This window comes from Ambystoma mexicanum, chromosome 1p, assembly GCF_040938575.1.
Source record: "Ambystoma mexicanum isolate Mex_15411 chromosome 1p, UKY_AmexF1_1, whole genome shotgun sequence".
NCBI classification, from domain to species: Eukaryota; Metazoa; Chordata; class Amphibia; order Caudata; family Ambystomatidae; genus Ambystoma; species Ambystoma mexicanum.
Window position 1 is genome coordinate 1,094,437,884 of NC_090921.1, and position 14,427 is coordinate 1,094,452,310.

The window sequence follows — 14,427 nt, forward strand, 5'->3', positions numbered from 1 at the left end:
GGAGAGATAAGGTAAAGACGGATCTGCTTACTTACCCCTTGTACTCTGATTCACTCAGGGACCAATGTTCCCAATATCGCTTGGCCCCTCGATCTTGGGCTTTGGTTTAATTGAGGGACGGCCAGGGGTTTTGGGTGCAGAGGCCACTTTCGGCATTAGGTTCTGAATCTGGCTAGTCAGCGGTTCTGTTCTGCGATGTATCGGTTATGGGTACTGGACAGCTGGACACCTCTACAGGCTGAAAGAAGGATCCCTTCTCCAGTGACAACCTCAGAGGACCCCCAGTATACAATGCAGGTGGTGATGATCAGCAATGGCCACCATGAAGAAACGAAAGAAGTAGTATCTCATGGCAGAAACAAAGAAACTGGTTGTGCATGGTCCCTCTTCATGTTTAGGAACTATAACTGCAGGGGGAGGCTTCTTGTTCCGCTAGTTGAGGACCTGTAGAGTCCCAAGTCCCAAGGCTCAACTCGGGATGACGACCAATGCAGCAAGGTATCCCTAGGAGAAGCTGGTCAACCCAGAGGATGGTTCAGGACACTTCCGAAGGCTCCCAAGGGAGGGTCCTCAAGCAGGTGTTTAGACTGTTTGTTCCCAGCAGTCCAGGGGTCAAAGCACTGATGTAGGCCTTGTAGTAATCAGGGATCTATGTGAAAACACAGAATGCTTTACTGCAAATTAATTTTTTTGCACTTGTTCACACAAATACATGCGCAGGGAGACAACCCGCAGCTCCCCCACAATCCCCACTCCTAATTAATACCCCTAACCCACTTATCTATATTTGTGTGAAAAAGTGCACAATTTCGACCCAAAAAACCCTCCATTTTTATGTTTGCAGTAAAGTGGTTCGATATCTTCGTCCCATCTCATAACCAGCAAAGGAACAGGGCTTAACCTGGATGCTTGAAAAATGGTTATGCTGGCTGGTTTCCAACGACGAGCTCCAGGTCTTCAGCATGATGGTCCTTTTCATGGGCGCCTTCCCTCCAACAACGATCTGTTGAATAGCTTTAGTAGGCGCCCTTTCAGCCAGGATTTGACCTAGAGTCGCCACCAAACCCCTCCAATGGTAATGATATGCACCATTTCAACTGGCAGGGGCTGCCCAATCCTGGATAGCCTCTGGCCAACATCTATCCAGCAACAGATACATGAATGTGGACTGGTACAAGACTGTCTAAGCACACAATCACACACACACACACATGCACAAGCGCACACACGCACACACTTTGGGCCTCATTACAAATTTGCTGGTCCGGTAGTAACAGCAACGGTAAGCTACCGGCGCTGTTACTACCGGACTGGCAAACTACGAGTTGTGCTCGCGGGTGCCTTTCTGCCCGCCAGGTCAGACCTGGCGGGCATAGCGGCACCCGCGAGCACAGCTCGTTGGATGCACCGGCACCATTCATGAATGGTGCCGGTGCATCCGACCTCCCCATTCCCATTGAGCCCTATGGGGCTCAAATGTGAATGGGGAGTAATGAATACAGGCACCCGGCAATGGGGACGGACTGGGTCCGCCGGGGTCAGAATGCCCCTGTACGTCCCCATTGCCGGGTGCCAGTCATTTCATAAGTTTGGCGGCGGCCTTACCGGCACGGCTGCTGCCAAACTCGTAATGAGGCCGTTTGTCCAGGAATGCAGGAGGATAAAAATGCCATGAACCCACCGTGACGCCCGATTGTTTCAAGCTGCGGGTCTATCCTGGAGCCCCTATCCAAGTATATTGATTTTCTTTATCAAGCCATTAGCTGTTTCGTCTCCTACATTTTTATTGGATACTCGCAGTGATTAACCTTCTGGAAAATACACCATTCTGCTCTTTGACACAGTTCCTGGATACCATGGATATCAAGGCCCTGCACACTAACATTAGCCAGGAAAAAGCTATACGTAGTCTTGATATTATGTTAGACAGACGCCCTGTCCCACATAATGTACCCACCGATTTCTTCACATCTTGTGCTGGGTTAGTACTTGGGAACAGCTTCTTTAGGTTAAAAGAGGACTATAAGAGGACTATTTTATTTATTTATTTATTACATTTGTTACACGCCCAGACCCAGAGGTATCACAGCGAGGTTACAGACAGCTTGGCATAATAATTACAGGGATTACAAATAATACAATGGTCATGATAAAATTATACAGTTATATATTTACAGTAATACAAGTATTCATTCGTACCACATAAGCATTAGTCATTATTTACAATTTATGGAGGTATGATTTTATTGGTGTTGGTTGAATAACCAAGTTTACAGTGATTTTTTTAAAGGCAGTGAGAGATTCTTCTTTTTTGATGCTGATCGGGAGGGAGTTCCAGTGTTTGGGGGCTAGGCATTTGAAGCTGCTACCCCCGGCTCTAGATTTGCTATAGCGAGGTGTTGCCATTAGCAGTTGGTTATCAGATCTGAGCACACGTGCATATTCTTTTTTGGCAATGGCCATGTTCAGGTAAATGGGCGCTTTTTTGTAGTGGCATTTGAATGCTAGGGTTTTGAATATGACTCTAGCTTTGTTGGGCAGCCAATGGGAATCTCTTCTTAATTTGGAGATATGGTAGAATTTCTTTATGCCTAAGGTGGCTCCTAATGCTTTATTTACTATTACTTTCAACGTAAGGGCACGGCGATGGGCTGCACTTGTGCCCCAAACCTAGCCATTCTTTATATGGTCCTTTTTGAAGAGATGTTTATTCTCAACAACGACACTCCATTCCTATAGTCCATCGGTACATTTTCATTTGGACTGGTACATCGGACCAATTGCTTGAATTTGTGACATGGGCTAACACCTTGGATACTGATTTACATTTCACCTTTGATTATTCTGAGTCCAATATCTAATTTCTTGATCTCAAAATGTTCCATCATATTTGTCTCTCGGAGACTGAACTTTTCCGTAAGAACACGGAACGCAATACTACACTGCATTTTTCTAGCCAGCATCCATGTAGTTTATTGCAAAACATTCTGAATGGGATGTTTTTTGCACCTTTGGCGCAATTGTACCACACTGTTGAATTTCAGAAACATGCAGGTATTCTACAGAAAGAGCTGATTCATAGAGTGTTCTCTAATATAAATGGTCCTTTACTGCTTAAAATGTACCCATAACACTGACCCTGAGGCATTACTGACTCCGAAGGGAAGAGAGATATGTGCAAAAATTGGTCTGTGAGACCACTTTTTGTCAGTTCAGCACGGCCGTCAGTGGCATGATTATCAAAAACTGGGGGATTATGTCCACCATGGACATACGTTAGGAGAAACCACTTTTTGCTTTTAAGATTGGCAGAAACACAGCTCAACTAGGGCAAGTAGAAAGATGCGCACACCTATATCAATAACTGTGGATGTGCACCAAAGACCAGTGGTAGGGCATTACCCATGCACTCTTTGCATAGTATTCACATCATCAAACAAAATCCAGTCCTTTCGGTATGTAGACAAAATTTGGGAACTACGTACTTTTACCACCTGTAAAAGTAAGAATGTTGTGTATGGGATCTACTACCCATGTCAAAAACTAGGAAAAACAACCTGAGAGATACATTTAAGGATTAATAAGCACCGCTCAAATATCTGCAACAAGATTTTGAAGGCACCATTAGTTTCTCACTTTCTTGAGCTCTGGCACGACTTGTCCGAGTTAAGGTGGTTCTGCATTGAGATGGTCCTAGAATCACTGAGTGTTAAAATAGCAAGGAAACTATGAGATGATATGATATATATGATATGATATGGCATTTATATTGTGCCTATACACAAGTGTTTCAAGGCGCGACAAGGTAAGGGAGGGGGAACAGAGGGAAGACAGAGACAACAATCTTACTAGGCCAGATGACATTGAGATCGCGCAAGTGCAAGGGAGGGGGGGAAGGGAAAAGTGCGGGGGCAAGGGTGAGGGGACAGTGCAGTCCATAGGATAACACTAAAATAATTAAAGACAATAAATGAAGACAATAAATAAAAAGTGTGGCCAGCTATTGACAAGTGGAAGGCTAAGTGCAGGCATCAGGTGTCAAGTGCTGGTAGGGGGCTGTGGGGATACAGAAATAGTCCCTGGGTGCAAGGGTTGCCAGGGGGGGCAGTGCAGGTGTGCAACTGGAGGGGAGGGGACCTGGACCCGAGATCAGAGGGTAGCCAGGTAACCAGTGCGGTTTCAGTCAGGAGATCAGCAGGGGAGAGGAGGAAAGAAAGCAGAAGCAAAGAGGAAGTACTTGAGGTGCTTCCAGAACCGGAGATGGTTCTCCTTAAGTTTAAGAGAGGCACGGACGCTGTTCCAGAGGGAGGCTCCAGCAGAAGAAAGAGATCTACCACCAACTCGTTGCTTGGAGAAGCGACTGATCCTGAGGGAGTTTGAGGTGGATGAGCCAAGAGATCGATAAGGAAGATATTTAGGAAGAGAGAGTTGAAGGTATTGAGGCCCAGGCCACAAAAGGCCTTGTGGACAATGCAGAGGGTTTTGAACGTTATCCTCGCTGCCACTGGGAGCTAGTTCAGAGATTTCAGTCCTGGAGAGATATGATCCCTGGGCTTGAGGCCAAGGACAAGTCTTGCAGTCCTGTTCTGGATGAGTTGCAGTGGGCGGAGAGTAGAGGCAGGCAGATTTAGAAAGGGGGTGTTGCAGTAGTCCAGCTTAGAGAGAACCAGTGCTCTGGAGACAGTGAGCTTCTGGGGGATGGAGAGGAAAGGAAGAATACCTCTGAGGAGGTGCAGATGGTAGTGTGACTTCCTAAATTCATCAGAGATGTGCAGAGAGAAGGAAAGTGTGGAGTCGCAGATGACGGTTTTTAGCCTCGCATGTGGGAGCAGGAAGAGGGCCAAGAGAGGCCGGCCAGAGAGCGATAGGAAAGGAGGGAGCAGGTGTGCCGGTGAGGAGAATCTCAGTCTTACTGGCATTAAGGCAGAGATCACCACTCCTGGATAGCAGGCAGAGAGTCAGAACTGTGGACCTTTCTATTGAAGACACTTAAAAGTGGCCTAAATTCTGTGAATGAGTGGGACTGGGCATGAAATTAGTCTCCTAATAAAAATATTTCAGCTCACTTTTTGTGGCCCACCCTCATGGTGGTGCCTTACCATATGGCGCACGGCTTATTTATTGTTAATTAATTTTTTTATAGTGTCAAGTGCATTATGGATATTTTAATGTATACCCTATCTGGCCCAAGTGCACATTTGTCCTAGGGGCCACCATCCATCCTGTGGCCTGCATAATGTGGACTGCACACAGCTATTCAACAATGTTCCACTACAGCTAGTGTTACTTTTATTAAAAGCAGTCCATGGCTCAGTCACACCTGGGCCCCATTCACTTTGTTTAGTGATCAGTTTAACGTTCCATAGACTCTGTGCCATTTATTATCATTTATATTTATTTTGATTTGCCGTTGTGTACATTTAGTTGCATGAAGCAGCATCTGGACAGGAGATTTATTTGCAACACGTCCATTTTCATTCCAACATGGCAGCTCCATTTGTTCCCATTTAGGAGCCTGTTGTTCATTTCCCTGGCTCCTGGGTTGATATCACGTTTACTTGCTGCGCCGTAGGTGTCCACTGGTTCATTTCATCCACCCGCGTCCATCCCTTTCCTATCCATCATTCAGTGAGATGGAGGTTATCAGTTACCGATGTACATTTCAGGACATCTTGACTGAGTTTCTGCGCGGTAAGTTCCACCTTTGTATAACTTTGGCATATTTATTTATTGTTACAATCCATTTACGCTCCCACTTTTCCTGCTCCGTGCAGATGTCCTTCCGTTCTGTTTTGGTGCGTCTATTCCTTTCAGAGCCTGGCTGTTGTTGAATTTCATGCCTAACATTAGGCTAGCTGTGATTTCCGAAATTGGTTTTTCACACTGAGTGTGACTTGGTGTTCATTCTACATCAGATGCATCAGTCAGACATCCTGTTTTTTCTAAATATGGTACAGTAAGCTCTGTCTTTTCCAGATTTAACCCTTCAGACTATGCACGCATGATTCAATGTTGACAGCTTTGTGTAGGCTAGTGCTTTCATTTTATTTGTATTTTTAGTTTTGGTTATTAGTGTTACGCTCACCTGGTCTCTGCGGAGGCGTTGGGGCACGGTTGCAGCCCTCCCGGGGGTGAGGTCGCTCAGTTCCGACTTCGCCCTCTGCGCTTATGTGGTGACTGGTGGTAATAGATGATGCTGCTCGGGACTGCTCCTGCATCGAGAATAGGTGGGCGTGAGTATGCCAGCTTGTGCGCCTGATCCTCTTCCAGACCCCTTCTCCCAAACCGTGGTACTGGTGGGATGCGCTGTCCCTGGAAAGCTCACCTGTTGATTCGTTTTGACAAGCACTCCATCCTGCTGCTTCTGGCAGGGGCACTTGTATGATATGGACCAAGTTCCTTCCTTCACTGGTCCCTTGCACGTGGTAGTCCAGTCCTGCTGATTCTAAGCCACTATACTTCAGGTAAGTGTTCCTGTTTGCCTTTGTCTTTCCTCATCTGTTTTTGTTGTATTGTAAAGTTTGTTGGTTTGTATTGCTGTCAGTTCCACTTTTGAAGTTTGCTCTTTTGATTTCTTCCCTTGCAGGTGATGTTGCCGGCCTGGCAGAAACTGCAGAGCACGAGGCAGTAGTCGCAGGGAATTAGGAATGAAGTTGCAGCGGTACAGTAGCTGGTAAATTGTTAACTGGGGGCGTGCATGGTTCAAATGCGGCGCGGCCCTAGGACAGATGTTCTAACCTGGTCTTTCTTCTTCTTCACAGGGTCTGAGTTCGCGGATGCGGAGTGCGGTGCTGCGGCATCGGGATGAAGATCACTGGATGTCAGGAGATGAGTCTGCAGATGAAGCGATGAAGCACCGGTTTCCAGGAGGTGAGTATGCAGGAGAACGCCTGGTTTCAAAGGTAAGTAAACTGGTCCAAGCGCAGTGAGCGTCACGTTGCACACGAGTGCACAGTAACGCAAAGCACGGGCCTTGAGGATGGAGCAGCTTATATAGCTGAGCTTCTGAAGCCATGCTCACCAGGTTCAGCCTGCCTGCCACACCTGATGAGTCAGCACATGAGGATGTTCTCTGGAATAAAGGCTTTCAGCTCCTGGAAAGTTCTTTTTAAAACAAAAGCACTCCTGCATTGAAATAAAGTAAAGCACTCCTGCACTGAAATAAAGTGTTCCTGCTCACATCTCTATATGAGCCTGGAGGCGCCAGGACTGAGTCCAACCAGGGCCCCTGTGTTTATGGGTCTCAAAGGGGACATAAGTGAGTCAAGTGACCCATTTCCCCCATCACTAGATGGTGTGGTTTTTGTGTTCTGGGACCTGTGGCCATGACAAATAGGTGGCGCTGAAAGTGCTACCTTTAAAGTAAAAGCTATTGTCATTAAAATAGGAGCTTTAACATAAGAGCTTGAAATGGGGGCTTTGAATGTAGGCTTCTAATGCTTTTCAATGCAGATGACAAATGAGGATGGATTTATGTAGGTTGGCTATGTGTCCCACCCATTTAATACCCATTTCTAAGTGAAATCTATAGGCTTTTCCTCCCATGTTCCCTCCAACCACACCTGTTTTTGCACTCTTTGGCTGAATGTGTATTGAGTGGTGAATTTGTCCGCCATTTTTACTTCCAAAATGGCGCCCTCTATCTTTTAATATTATTTAAAAGTTTTTGACTTCATTGATGCTTTAAAATAGATTTACTGCAGCTTTCAAGTTATGTTACACATTTCACAGTATTTTTCATTAAAATAAACAAGGTAATGTAATAGTTACGTTTTGGTTTGAAAATGGCTGTGAAAATGTTCATCTAGTGACTTGTGGGGAGTTGATCAAGTGTTTTTGATGCAAGGAGCACCTGATTGGCTGTGCAGTGTGTGTTTATTTCTAGAGGTAAGCCATTTTGTTTCTAGTTTTGATTAACGTTGTAAACCAGCTATTGAATTTGCTACATCAATGTGCTTTTTGAGTAATGGTTGTTTTGTTTGTGCGTTGATGCACCATGGTGCAGGCTGCCTCCGTTTAAACTGCTGGTGATGAGACGTATCACTGGAGCAGGACAGCGAGAGCCACAGCAGTTGAGGTGAACAGTGCTTCAATGGAGATGTGGCCAACAGTGGCGGAGTGATCTGTTTTTGAGACAGAGAGGACCGATTCCTTTTGAAAGCTGGGTTGGACCGTATCCCCCCTGCATCCAACAGTTTTGTAGGTGTGTGTCCAGAAACATCACGGGGGAGAGCCGAGATACTGATGGTGCACACCACGTGCCGCCCCAGTCATTGCACAATGGGGGGCAGTAGGCCCTGCTAGGGGCATTGCACCCAAGCATGAAGTGAGGGGCCTCCGAACACCGCCAGGAGCGTGTACGGCTGCCGCTGGTGATATATCTTCACTATAATGACAGAACAACCACTGCCTCCAAGAAGCCAATGCGCAGGGGGCATGTGGCCACCCAAAACACTTACTTGGACACCATTATCAGGAGGTTTGCAGGTAAAAGTAAGTCATGCTCCCTCCTTTACTGCTCTACATTACTGTAAATGTGTAGGTTTGTGTTTACCACTCTGTGCTAATCCAGAGCACATTTTTTAAACGCTTTTAATGTCGCCAGGGTAGGGAATTTAGATGGAATGCATTGCGCAATATCACTCAAGGTGGCCGTGCGAGGAAGCCGAGAATAGAACATGGGTTTTTGCCCACCGCATTGCCACACTCTGCTCCAACTTTCAGTGCTATGCGGACGACACACAGCTCATTTTCAGGCTCCCTTCCGCCACCTCTTCTCCTTCACTCATCTCTGACTGTCTGTCTGTCTGTCCACTATCCAGGAGTGGTGTTCCGCCAATGATCTCTGCCTTAATGCCAGTAAGACTGAGATTCTCCTCATCGGCACTCTTGCTCCCTCCTTTCCTGTCGCTCTCTGGGCGGCCTCTCTTGGCCCTCTTCCTTCTCCCACCTGTGAGGCTAAAAACCTTGGGGTCATCTCTGACTCCACTCTCTCCTTCTCTCCTCACATCTCTGACATCTGTAAGAAGTCACACTACCAGCTGCACCTCCTCAAAGGTATTCTTCGTTTCCTCTCCTTCCCCCAGAAGCTCAATGTCTCCAGAGGTCTGGTTCTCTCTAGGCTGGGCTACTGCAGCAGCGTCTTTCTAAATATGCCTGCTTCTACTCTCCGCCCCTTGCAACTCATCCAGAACAGGACTGCGAGGCTTGTCCTTGGCTTCAAGCCCAGGGATCGTATCTCTTCAACACTGAAGTCTCTGCATTGGCTCCCCGTGGCTGAGAGGATTAAGTTCAAAACCCTCTTCATTGTCCACAGGGCTTTAACTGTCTCTTCCTAAATATCTTCCTTCTTGAGCTCTTGGCTCATCCGCCTCCAACTCCCTCAGGGTCAGTCGCTTCTCCAAGCAACGAGTTGGTGGTAGATCTTTTTCTTCCGCTGGGGCCTCCATCCGGAACAGCCTCACTGCCTCCCTGAAACTTGAGGAGAACCATCTCCAGTTCCAGAAGCACCTCAAGACCTTCCTGTTTGCTTCTGCTTTCTCCCCTCCACTCCCCTGCTGAATGCCTGACTGAAACTGCACTGGTCATCTGGCTACCCTCTGATCTCGGGCCCAGGTCCCCTCCCCCGCCGGCTGCACACCAGCACTTCCTCCAGGGCTACCCCTGCACTTGGGGGCTGTATCTGTATGCCTACAAGCCCCACCACCTCTTGACACTTCATGTATGCACTTACCCCTGCACTTGCCACTAGCTGGCCGCACTTTTACCTAGCGTTTTTATTTATTCTATTTATTTTTTACTGCTGATCCTATGTACTGCACTGCCCCTCCCCCTGCCCACACTTTCCCTTTCCACCCTCCCCTGCACTTGCACGATCTCAATGTCACCTGTCCTAATAAGATTGTTGTCTCTGTCTTCCCTCTGTTCCCCCTCCCTTGCCTCGTCGCACTTTGAAACACTTCTTTATAGGTGCGTTATAAATGCCATATCATATCATCATATTCCCTGGTTTCATCGTGGACAATGTAGATACTAGACTACATCTGTGGGTGGCTGGGCTGTGCTTGTGTTCAGTGTCTGTGCATCCATTGAGGAGGATGCTCTGGTAGGCAACTTATTAAGCGCATGTTCACTCACAGGGAGTATCTTGGTGCAAGGGTACGGCAACTGTGTACTGTGAGACAAAGTTGAAGAGGAGGTGGTATACAACAAAATGGCAGGCTTTTAGGACTCCACGAAAAGGTTTGTGTTTTTTATTTTCTCTGCTTTGCTCTATATCGAAAGATAAGCATAGAAGATAAAATTCCTGCAGTAGAAATAATGCTAATAACTCCACACAACCTCCTTTACCATCCTAAGAAAATGGATGGAAGAGCAGAAGCAATATCTGGTTCAAGAAGATATATCAGTGGAAATGTTACTACAGCCCATAAAATGCAAAGAAAAAAATGAGATGGAATGACTGGTGCAAAACAATCGCTGAGAAAAATATCTACAAAAAAAACCTGAACTGCGCACCTGACACAAGGGCAATAACACAACTACCAGCGTACCTGATGAGCTTTCCAGATCCAAGAATAAGATCGCTCTTTATGAGGTTGCGTCTGAATCTGCTGCCCACCAGAGCAAGACTGGCAATAACCAAGCAACATACCCAATGTAGATTTTGTGACCATAAAGGAACCTTAGAAACCCTATACCACACCATCATGGTATGTCCAACACTACAGACCCAAAGAACACTATGCAGAACTTACATTACAACCAGTAAAGAAGCACAGTCTCCAGAAGAACGGTGGGCACAAATACTGCTGGGACTTGACAACAAACTGATATTTACCATAATATCATTCTGGGGAAAAAATCATGAAACAGGCATTGGCGAGAAGCAGTTTTATTGATCCTGTAACCTGAGGACCATGAGAGACCCAGTAAAAGAAGAAGCAAAACATATTAAAGTATTAACGAAAGAAAGATATATGAAATGAAAAGTTTATGTATAAACTATATCATTTTAAATAAAAAAATAAAATAAAAAAAAACAAAGGCCAGACCTCTGCGTCTGTTGCAAGTTTGATACTGTGTTGTTGTGGCAGAGAGAGTGTTAACTTTCCCTCTCAGCAGACATAGATTGGAGGCTGGAAAATCATCCCTGGGTTCTGTTCTCTGTAATTTGATCTCTTCGATGAACAGTCATATTTTTGGTTTTGGTGCTTTTTGGTGGTGTAAGCCACCAGATAACCGAGGACTTCAGGTCCAATAATGCATATGTAAAAACGTATTTAATATGAAGGTTGTCAAAGAATGGGTATTTCCAGCATAGCTCAGTGCTGGGGTATGCATGCTATGGGCCATATCGGCTAGAATAGGCATCTCAATGGTCTGAGTTTCCTTGCGTGTGGTCTCTCCCCTTCCCGCGTCTGGGTGCTGTAATTTGTATTTATACATTAGGTTTTGCATTTTCGTTTCGGCGGGATATTTCGCACTTTGTTTGTGCTTCAAACGCATGTGTTTTCATAAAGGGACATGGTACGCTCCACGAGCAGGGGGAGCTTGCGTGTTGCTGAGGTGATTTCACCTCATAGCTGTATGGAGCTCCCCTGCCAGTAAACGCAGGTGGAAGGTCTCCGGGGGAGATAAAACCGATGGGGAACCTTCATGAAAGGAGAGAATGGAGAGGGAGAAGAGAGGGAACATGGAGAGCAGTGACTCCTTCACTGTTTAGGAATGTCCCCGGAAGCGGTTTGCTTTCCGGGCCTGTATCTCGCTCTCCCCTTCCCAGGGTTGAGAAAAGCAAGCCAGGCCAGGATCAGAAGGAGGGTAAAGGTAAAGCTGACTGGTGCCTGTACAAGTGGCAGCGCCGCGAGTGCCAGTTTGCCACTTAATCCCCTTGTCGGGTTGCGGCGCAGAGGTAGGAGTGGGAAAGTGTTAACGGTTGGAGAAACGGACTAAGTTATATGGCATTTGGCGCCATGTTATCTCATATTGTGTTTTTTTTTCTCACAGGCTTGGCAGCACGAGCCTGGAGTAAACTTTTATTCCGTCGAGGCCCGGTGAAGTGCTGTTGAGGTGATTTCACCTCAGGTCAGCATCGGGTGCATTTTCAGGAAACCAGGTGGACGGCCTTAGGGATGTGTAGAGGGTGGACGCTGACCCTCTTGTGCAGTATTCCTCCTTTCTCCATAGGCAAGTGTTGGCCCTGTGGTATTTGTTTTGTCCCCCACCCCCTCTGTGTGTTTCTTTTCTCTCTCTTTCCCCGCTAAGGGGAAGGCTGGGCTGTGCAAGAGTCTGGAGGAACTAGAGAGGAGTAAGGATAGGAGGCCTTCAGGGTTTTTCTTTTACTACAGCACATTACGCCTGTTTTGCGCAAGCCTCTCTGTAATAATGAAGTAGTGGGAGTAGGACATTTGGCGAGGGAGAAGGCCAGTTTGGACAGATACCATTCTGGTTTCAGGATTAACCTTAACCCTGTTTTTCTATTGGTTTAAGGCAGACCGGGTGCCAACGTTTTACCCGCCTATGACATCATAAAATAGGCAGATTCTGTGTGGTAATAGTATGCTCCTTTAGGACAGATTTCATACCTCACCGGTCGAGGGGTAGTGGTTGGGTAATTTCCCTGTTTAGTCTGGTTGTGCATTTGTTGGTCTATGTCCAAGGTGTTGTGCTTCTATGTGGTAGACTGCAGCTACCAGGAGTTTAAGGAATTCTGGTATTGGCTTGTGTTATTACACATGCAAAGCGAGGTCAGTACTCTTATAGTTACTTAATTGATGCTATTTAATTCTTTATTGTCAGATGTGAATGAACTCAAGCTACATGGCTACTTATGTATTCCTGTATGAAATATATTCACCAAAACACCTCCTCCAAGGTTACTGGGTGGATGATATTTTATGAATTATTATCTATGGTAGTGAAATTATGTCAATTAATTATTTACTTATTTCATGTATTAACTGATAGCGCCCCACTCTAGGGGCACAGAGTTGTAATGTTACTAATGTGGTAAGGAGAACCTGTTTTACACACTCATTTTAAAAAATAAAAGCTGTCCAAGCATGACAAATGAAATAAGGCTGTGACTGTTTATTTAGCCAGGTTCTCAGGTGCACCGGTTAGTCATCAGGGCTGACTGACTATAGGATAGGGCCAAATCCCCCTCAGTGTACCCTGCATATACTGAGGTCTGCAACAGGCCGGTACAAGATGGTTCACCAGTTATCCCCCTGGGTTTCGTTTGCACATCTGTGCAGTAAGGTGTAAGTATCCCCAGCTCAAGTCCCATACAGGTTGCTGCTCACTCCTTCATAGAGAATCAAGGGGAGAAACACCTTACACTTTGGATGCACTAATGAGATCCAGGGGGCAGTCACACGACGTAGAGAGAGCTCTGGTTTACCAAACAGAAGCACTGTATAATACAGTAGTGGTTTATTACACTTAGTCAAAATGGTGCATGAATATGTGTTGCATTGGGTACGAGCCGAAGGGATCAGTCCAGAGGCCTGCTTCATAGTGGGCGAGGTCCCCTTACCTATCATGACAGATGAAGTACTAGCTATGACTGGTCCCTTGGAACCAATTACTGGGAAACTGAAACGTCTGGGACGCATACCTGGTCAAGGTACAAAATGTGATATGTTATGTTATGGTGGTGTTTCTCTTGCAGGTAAAACCCTGCCCACTCAGATCCAAGGTGGGGAGCCTTTAATTACCTGCCTCGTCTGGATCTTAGACACTTGGCCCGGAATACCTCAGCGCCTGGAAGCTACTACACCCACCAAAGATGCCATAGTCATTGCTGCTGCAGTGGCTGAGGCTGTTAGAGTGACTATGGAATAACAATCCCTGTCCCCTTTGGTTACTGAACATGGAACCCACACTCGTTTATGACCCATTTCAGGTGAGAAGCCTGTGCCTAAAGGAGAGGAGTGGTATGAACTATGGGCAGATCTCACTCAGCTTATGCTACATGACTGGAAAGTGACTGATCAAGAGAAAAGACGAAGAGTAATAGGGGCGCTGAGCTGGCCCGCACTGCAATCCTACAGTCCCTTCGAGCATTGAGTGCTGATCTGACTTCCTGGCAAGTGATGGGAGCACTGGAGGGAGCTTTTGGCACTACTGAGCCAGGAGAGGATCTTATGATGAGGTTTCACGCCACCACTCTGAAAATGGGAGAGAAGTTGTCAGATTATCTGGTGAGGATTGAGCAAATTCTACGCCTGGCCCATCACAGAGGGGGAGTGGAGACTTCCAAATCGAACCTGTGTAGAGTGAAGCAACTGCTCACAGGGGCCAAGGAAGCCGCTATACCCATACTGCAGCAACTGAGGCTGAGGGAGAAACTTGATAAACCCCATCCTATGAAGAGCTGCTAAACTCCATTTGGGCCCTCGAAGAAGAAACAGGCAATATTAATGC

General features: G+C 46.4%; 1 protein-coding gene across 1 annotated transcript in view; it reads right to left on the reverse strand.

Annotated features, from left to right (window-relative positions):
* Positions 1-14,427, reverse strand: part of CFAP45 (cilia and flagella associated protein 45) — a 368,333-nt gene that overhangs the window by 313,190 nt on the left and 40,716 nt on the right. The gene's annotated exons all lie outside the window — the stretch shown is intronic.